The following is an 8,808-nucleotide window of genomic DNA, read 5'->3' as shown; positions in this document are numbered from 1 at the left end:
CTATGAACCCATTTGTAATTGTTGAGCTTTATGGTGAATCTGGATTCAAGTACTAAGATGGGGTTTTGTCATACTCCTGTTGGTAGTATATCTACATTTAGAAGACTTGAATATTGACCTAGGAACTAGGTCTGATTTTTTTTATGAGGATTCTTTTTATGATAGGAGGTAACTTTATACAACTGATAAGCTTTTGCATTTAGTTCTTTGCTTTCTAGATGACTACTGCTATGCTTTACCTTATTTTAAAGAGAATTTTCAGCTTGTATTGAATATAAAAATTAGAAGGTGATTGTTCCATTTAAAATGAGTATTTTTTCCCACAAAGGAATTATCATGATCATTACAAAGGAATAAGCATTCCTTGCTTCTACATTCAACAAACATTTGTCTTATAAAATACAGAACTAGCTTAAAGTAGTCTTGTCACTTCCATCTCAGAGAAGAGAGTCTTTGTCTTTTGAAAGACCTCCAGTGTGGTTTTACTGACCGTGCACATTTCAGCCTAGTAGTCATCCTTTGTCAGGGAAGAAAGAATAATTGGATATTTTATCTTATGGGGTTTGATAAAAATTCCTCTTGCTCAAGTATTTTGAATTCTGGGAAGAGAGAATTCAAATTAAACAACTTTGCAGTCTTCTGAAATGGAAGGAACAAATATCCTAACTTTTTCCCTAGTACTTATGCCTAGGGACGTGAGCCAGTGTCCATCCCATGTCCCTGACAAAGGCCCAGGGGCAGAGAGAGTAGCCATGAGCTTCCAGAAATAAAATCCTTTTGAAGAAAAGAATATCTATGTTGGCAATTTAGGATCACATGGGTTCATTAGGAAGCCTGATTTCAATCATTATGCTTAAAATTTACAACTTACCTTTTAAAAATATTTGAATCATAGCAATCAGTATTTTAAAGTAAATTCTAAATGGCCATTGAGCTAGGTTTACAGTGTCAAAAATAGCTAACATAGTGCCCAAGCATATGTAAATACTAAAAGTTTTGTCTTTTTATATGAAGTAATAAAGGCAAATTATAAAATCAAGACGATTAGACACTATGAAGAGGTAAACTCCCCTATTGCTGTGGCAAGTTGTATTAGATGGTGTGCAGACAAACTAGGTGATAAAGACTCTCTCCTTAACCTACCTTTAGTCAGACTTCTCTGAACTTTCTTCTTAACTAGGCCTTATAGGGTGTCCATTTTCATCTTTGCATTGCCCTGTTCTAGCAAGAATGTTGCTAAGTCATTTTAGCCATAATTGCCTATCCTCAATATCTGATCAACTTCTTCATTCCCCACACTTAATCTTATCACCCAGGCCTACCTTCAGCAAGAATCTTGTCAAGTAGGTTTAGCCAAAAAATACCCCTGGCCTGTGATATTTTCTCATAGTAATTTTCTGTCCACTGATCCTCAGCCTGATCCTTGACTGTAAAGCCCCACTTGTCTTTGCTGTGTTTGGAATGGAGCCTAGTTCTTTGCTAAGGTCTCCCTCACCCCATTGCAGTTGTTTCTGAATGCAGCCGTTAACTACTCTCCAGCTCTTGTTTCCTCTGACACAGGTAACCTTGAGAATAACTCAATACATGTTTGTCAAATATCATTTCATTGTGTCTTTAATCCATAGGATTAAGTATTGTTAGTAAGCCAGTTTGAATCCTGCCTTACCACGTTGTACTTACAGGGCTGTATTTGCTTTTGACAACGGTCATGGACCATGCATTAAGTATTAGGGAAGGAAGAAATGTGAAGTTGAGAAAGAATATAAGACAATTTAGTTCCTTGAATAAACACCGTTTGGAAATTGGTAAATAAACCATTAGTTATTGCTTAAATCAAGTCATGACAAAGCATAGCAGTTTGGATGTGTTTCCTATCCGTCTGCTTCCTGATAGCTGGGTTTGACTCAGATCAAAGGCTTGGCTGGCCTAATAGCTGCCTCTGCCTTAGTACAGAATAAAAAGTCCAAGGGAGGTCAGTAAGGGTCAGGAATTGTCCTAGCTCAAAACTCTGGGTAAAGAGCTGTTCAAGAATCCTTCTCTTTCCATGTCTGATTATAGATCAGGATGTACAATGAAAGAGCAATTAAACTTCTCAGTACGCAATAGTGATTGGCAAGTTAGCAGAGTTCAAAATCCAACTGTACAATATTCTTGCCAAACCATATTTCCACTGGCTGTCATTATCAGGCCTTGATTCTTGGAGGTGGTCTGGTGGAGTCAGAGGAGCAAAGGCCTTGGAGCAGAGACCTGTAGTCCCTCATACCATCTCTGTTGCCCATTAACCAGAATATAATGCACATAATGTACTCCTCTGTGCTTCAGTTTTCTCATCTGCAGACAGTGTACTATGTGAAAGGTGTCCAGAACAGGGCACTTTTATACACTCAGCAGATGTAATTGAGCACTTAACTAATGTGCCACACGTGAAGCTAGGCACTGTGATACTGCAGTGGAGCTTAGAGTCTGGCTGGAAATAGGAAAAAAAAAGTAAAGGTGCAAATATCACAATCACTAATTTTTAATAGCTATAAATTAAAAGAAAAACACAAGGTCTTGAGATAATTGGCAACTATAAAGCCCTATGTCAGGTGGGATGATTAGATTAGTCATCCTTTAAGTCGAGACCTAACAGATTAGAAACAGCCTTTCCCCTTTAACCTCTGTCTTTGGCCCCTTAAAAAATTAGTGTCCTTTACCAGGAAAACATAATCTTCAAGGCCTGAGAGTATGTCAAAAAGTGAGGGTGTTAGGGTCGGATTAGGTGTGACACTGAAGGTTATGAAAATGAGTTTGGATTTTTATGAAAATTAGGTGGAGAATGAATTGACACATGGTTAGCATCAAATATATGGTAACTATGATTATTGTTATTAATATCATTCTTCCAATCCGACTTTTTTGTGTTCTCAGTCATGTTTTACAGAAGAAAAAGAGGAAAATAAGTACATTGTAGGCAACACACACACACACACACACACACACACACATGAATGAAATTTCATCAAACAGCAATAGTCCCATTAATGTTTTTGGCAACAATTTAGTTAGCTGTTTTCTTCAATTAAAACTCAAACTGGTAAGTAACAAAATAATGCCTCCATAGAGGTTATTTAAATTTTATTACACAGTTACCAGCCTGGCAACTTCTTTAAGATAAAGGCACCCTTTTAAAATGTTGCTTATATCTACTTAGGGAAATGCAATGGTTATTGAAGTTGAAGTACAATTAGGTCAATCTCTATATAGATAATACATATAACTAAAAGTCTCCAGGCCTAAAGCAAAAAAATACATATATTCATAATGTGACAATTATCAAAATTAGGCCTAAAGATTAAGGTAAGAATATGTGAAACATTCAATGGAATGGTCAGGATATTAGGAAAAGTAGATGTGTGTATATATGTATACACACATACATACATATACACTTATACTTACATATATACACATATATGTGATATGTATATGTAATATATGTATTATATATGTGTTATATGTATATAAGTATGCATATGTGTATGTGTATGTGTATGTATATGTATATATGTACGTATGTATGTGTATATATATGTAAACATTTCCAGAACACAGCCTAAGGAAGTTGCTAACACAGCATTTTCCTGTGCAAATTTTTATTGGTTACATATGTATATGTGGCTCTCAACCTTCAATACAGAGGTAGAAGAAATATTATGTTTCAAAAGTTTAAGCATAACTCCATTCCTTTTCTCTATTTCAGTAACTTGATTTTAAATGAAATGTAACAGAAATACTTTTATTTTTGTGAGTTATCTGTAAAATTGGTTTGTTTTAGTGTGTGTGTTGGAGGGGACAAAGTGGGGAAAGGGAGGGGCAAGAGAGTGTACCAGGAAAGAACTGCAATGTAAATGAGGTAACAAGTCTTGTTAAATGTACATGTCCATACACAGCCCCCTAAGTAACAAGACCTTTCAAGCAACCTTCTAGAGGAGGACGGCAGGAATAATGAAAAACTTTGAATAGTTACAAAAAATCCCAGCAAGTAGTTTTGGCTTTCTGAAGGCCTGTGAGTTGCCCATATTGATTTCCGTGTATCAAACAATTAATAAGAAAAAAAAATAGCAGGACATGGAGGACTACATAGTCAAGACAACAGGAAACTACATCCAAGGGTCTCGATCAGTGCCCCAGGATTAGAAAATTTCCTAAAGACTTCAACTCAAAAAAGACATTGCTATTTTTCTTTTTAAGATCCATTTAAGGCTGATGTATTATAAAATTTTGCCTTTTCTGTATTGTTTCATTCTCAAGGACCTGACTTTGTGATCAGGGTCATATAATGGAAATTCGCAAAACTTGGCATCATGCTGCTGTGAGAATGTAAAAAAAAAAAAAAATGCTTTACTGTAGCAATCTATCAGGAAAATTTATTCACATTTGATTCTCCTGTAGTGTGTAGGGACTTTGGGAATTTAAGTGTGACTCTTTTGTTAATCACTAGTGTCTCCTTGGCTTTGTTTCTTTAGTCCACTCTTAATGGGTTGTTGATGAGGAGTCCCTAAGCAAAATACAGACTGAGCCAGAATATGCTTCTGACATGTAGCACTTTCAAATGAAGGATCACTTTCAACAAAGGTTCCTAAATGGAAAACTGCAGTGATGAAGTTGCAGACAGTGACCTTTCTAAAACCCAAATCTGATTATGTTATTTCCCTACTTAAAAGTTATTGGGAGGTCCTCATTGCACTTTGACTGATGTCCAGATTCCTTAATATAGTTTATAAGGCCTTGGCGTGCCTTATAAACTCATCTCTTACCATTCAATCCTAGAACTCTTTCTCTCAGAAACAACAACTGTCCTGCTCTTCTTGTACACATTGGCCTCACCCCTCCAAGCTACTGCATGTTTGTTATCCAGAGTCCTCTTTTCCCTTCTTCATGCCCGGATCAGCCCTACCTTTGTCCCGGATACAGGTTACATGTTTCTTCCGTGATGCTTTCCTTGATTCTCCAGGGTAAATAGGCATGTCTCCTATTTGCTTTAAGGCCTGGTATTTTCCACATCCCAACACTTTTCACACTGCATTGCACATAGCTCTTTATTGCTCTGTGACCTGTTAACTCTAATAGGGTGGGGATTCTGTCTCATTCACTTTGGTATCACTATGTCTAGCACAGATTAGTGCCCTGTGAATGTTGCTTGAATGAGTGAATACATAAATGAAATGATCCATCTTTGTGAAATTCTACCAAGTTTAAAATATATATACTTGTGCTTGCCTTGGTAGCACATATACTAAAACTAGAATGATACAAAGAAGATTAGCATGGCCCCTGAACAAGGATGACATTCAAATTCATGAAGATTCCATTTTTTAAATAAATTCTGGAGATCTATTGTATAGCATGGTAACTATAATTAGCATTAATGTATTAATTATATACTTGAAAATTGGTAACAGAGTAGATATTAAGTGGTCTCACTGCAAAAAATTGATAAGTATGAGAGAAAACGAATATATTAATTCACTTATTTTAAGCATTTCACAATGTATACATAAATCAAAATATCACTTTGTATATGTAAATATATACAATCCTCATTTGTCAATTATACCTCTGTAAAGCTGTGGGGGAGGGGAAGGAAAAACAAATAACAAGGCAAAAATATAAATATATGTAATACACACAAACTTAAAATATAAGATAATCTGTTAATTATTTTCTTTATTTCCTTTTCCTAACATTTTTAACCTCAGCTTATCTATCAACAACTTGCTGTTTGTCATTCAGAGACATGGTTTAGAATGTCCTAATTTTAATTTGTACAATTTTCCTTCTGAGTATGAATTCTTGTTAGTGAATAGATGTGTCTTTCTTGGCTTTACCAAATTTCTTGAAAGGATGTCATTTGCAAGCTTCATTTTTCTCAGCTGTGTGACTTTTACTGCCTGATCTAACATCCATCAAAATAACTTTCTTAATATTTAACATGAGATTCTCTTCGACAACTCTAAAGACCTATTCTCAGTCCTGATCCAACTCCATCTGTGTATTCTGGAACAAACAAACCCTGTATTTACTTGAAGAACCAAATAATGATAGCACAAACTCCCACTGCCCTGGTTGTCAGAAAATCATCAACTTAAATGTGTTTACAATTATTTATGGGTGTCCTCAAAGGATTATCTGTCTAGGTATGAATTTGGAAAACCAAGATTTACCACTTTGCCTCCTACCTGCTTTTCTCCTCTTGTTCTGTTTCTCACTTGTCTCACTGAAGACTCGGGGTAGCTTCCTTACTCTCCTTGTTTGCATTGACAAAGCCAATGTTCATTCCAAGGTGCTTATTCCAGATGCTCCCAAACATCCAGTTCTCAGAGTCTCACTCTGTCGCCCAGGCTGGAGTGCAGTGGCGCCATCTTGATCTCCACTCACTGCAAGCTCCGCCTCCCCGGTTCAAGAAATCACCAAACTGCTTCCCACAATGGCTGAACTAATTTACATTCCAATTAGCAGTGTATAAGCATTCTCTTTTCTCTGCAACCTAACCAGCATCTGTTATTTTTGACTTTTTAATGATGGTCATTCTGACTTGTATGAGATGGTTTCTCATTGTGGTTTTGATTTGTGTTTCTCTAATGATTAGTGATATTGAGCATTTTTAATGCTTGTTGGCTACATATATGTCTTCTTTGGAAAAGCATCTGTTCATGTCCTTTGTCCACTTTTTAATGAAGTTGTTTGTCTTTTGCTTGTTGAATTAAGTTCCTTATAGATTCTGGATATTAGAACTTTGCCATATGCATAGTTTACAGGTATTTTCTCCCATTCTGTAAGTTGTGTGTTTACTGTGTTGTTAGTTTCTTTTGCTGTATAGAAGTTAGTTTGTTAGTTTAATTAGGTCCCATTTGTCAAATTTTATTTCAATTGTTTTTGGTGCATTTGTCATTAAAACATTGTCAGGTTCTATGTCAGAATGACATTTCCTAGGTTATCTTCTAGGGTTTATATAGTTTTAGGTTTTGTATTTAAGTCTTTAATCCATCTTGAGTTGAGTTTGCATATGGTGTAGGGAAGAGATCCAGTTTCAACCTTCTGCTTATGGCTAGCCATTTATTCCAGCACCATTTATCAAATAGGGAGTCCTTTTCCCCATTGCTCTTTTTTTTTTTTTTTTTTTTTTTTTTACTTTGTCAAAGACCAGATGGTCGTAGGTGTGTAGCTTTATTTCTGGGCTCTCTATTCTGTTCCGTTGGTCTATGTGTCTGTTTTTGTACCAATGCCATGCTGTTTTGATACTGTAGCATTATAGTATAGTTTGAAGTCAGGTAATGTGATGCCTCCAGCTTTGTTCTTTTTGCTAAGGATTGCTGCCTTGTCTGTTCAAGCTCTTTTTTGGTTCTATATGAATTTTAAAATAGTTTTTTTCCTAATTTTGTGAAGAATGTCACTGGTAGTTTGGTAGGAATAGCATTGAATCTATAAATTGCTTTGGGTGATATGGCCATTTTAAGAATATTAATTCTTCCTATCCATGAGCATGGAATGTTTTTTCATTTGTTTGTGTCATCTCTGATTTCTTTGAGCAGTGTTTTTTAATTCTCATTGTAGAGCTATTTCACCTCCCTGGGTAAGTGTATTCCTACGTATCTTATTCTTTTTGTGGTTATTGTAAATGGGATTGTGTTCCTGATTTGGCTGTCAGCTTGGATGTCATTGGTGTATAGCAATGCTACTGATTTTTTACATTGATTTTGTATCGAAGCTTCACTGAATTCATTTATCAGATCTAGAGCTTTTGGGCAGAGACTGTAGGATTTTCTAGGTATAGAATCATATCTTCTTATTTGTGACCCCACAATCAACAGTTGAAGTGCTTTTGTGGTTATTTGCAGACATGTACAGAGTCACAAAAATTTTGAGTTGCCCTACATGTCTATTCCCAGCTAAAGTCAGACAATGCAATGGTCAGCCTTCTCATTTCAGCTGTCATACTGTCAGCAACTTTATGTACTTTATGCAGTCTTTTTGGTGCCACGTTTTTGTATTTTTGTGCTTTTTATTGGTTATTGCTGTTTAAAATGGCCCCGAATGTAAAAGCTGAAGTTCTGTGTGTTGTTCCTAAGTGTAAGTAGGCTGTGATATGCCTTACAGAGAAAATATTTGTTGTTTGTTAGATAAGTTTCTTTCAGATGTGTTGTCATGGATTCAGTGAGTTGACTGTGAATTCAATTGTTCATGAATCAACAATATATAGTAAATAAGGTGTCTTTAAATGAAACACACATAAAACAAGGTTATGTATTGATTAGTTGGTGAAACTGTAAACAGACTTACAGGAACCTAACCTTTTGTTTCCCATAAGAACAATGGTTCAGTATTTGCTAATGTAGTATTCAGACTTCACAAGACATAACTACCATAAATAAGAAGAAGCAGCTATATATATACTTAAAAATATGTTAATATTTGAAATATGACAAAAGCTCTCTCTCTCTTTTTTTTTTTTTTTTTTTTTGGCTTGTGTGCTGGGAGTTTGTGGTAGGTAGTGATATTCATATTCAGTCAGTGAATATTTGGGGATCTATTGAAACCCATGTGTGCCTGATTGAGTGGACTTACAAATCATTGAATATCACTAACTAAATTAACCCTCACAGGTATGGGCCAATGACTTGAAAACATTCCTATACAGAAAAAAAAAAAAGAATGCAATGAAACATAAGTAAACAAAAACGTGAAAAAAGGCAGAGCTCACAAATTCAATTGTGGTATAAGCTATTAGGCAGCTTCTTATTAAGAAATAAATAAGTAGAAATCTCA

General features: G+C 35.5%; 1 non-coding gene across 1 annotated transcript; it reads left to right on the top strand.

Annotated features, from left to right (window-relative positions):
• Window positions 1-5,254: 5,254 nt before the first annotated feature.
• On the top strand, window positions 5,255-5,361 carry LOC117073787. The gene has a single exon (XR_004433356.1). It is a non-coding gene; the product is annotated as a U6 spliceosomal RNA (small nuclear RNA).
• The last annotated feature ends 3,447 nt before the right edge of the window (window positions 5,362-8,808 follow it).

The sequence above is a fragment of the Trachypithecus francoisi genome, unplaced genomic scaffold, assembly GCF_009764315.1.
Source record: "Trachypithecus francoisi isolate TF-2019V2 unplaced genomic scaffold, Tfra_2.0 Lachesis_group4, whole genome shotgun sequence".
Classification (NCBI taxonomy): domain Eukaryota; kingdom Metazoa; phylum Chordata; class Mammalia; order Primates; family Cercopithecidae; genus Trachypithecus; species Trachypithecus francoisi.
This window is presented reverse-complemented; position numbering and strand designations above follow the sequence as displayed.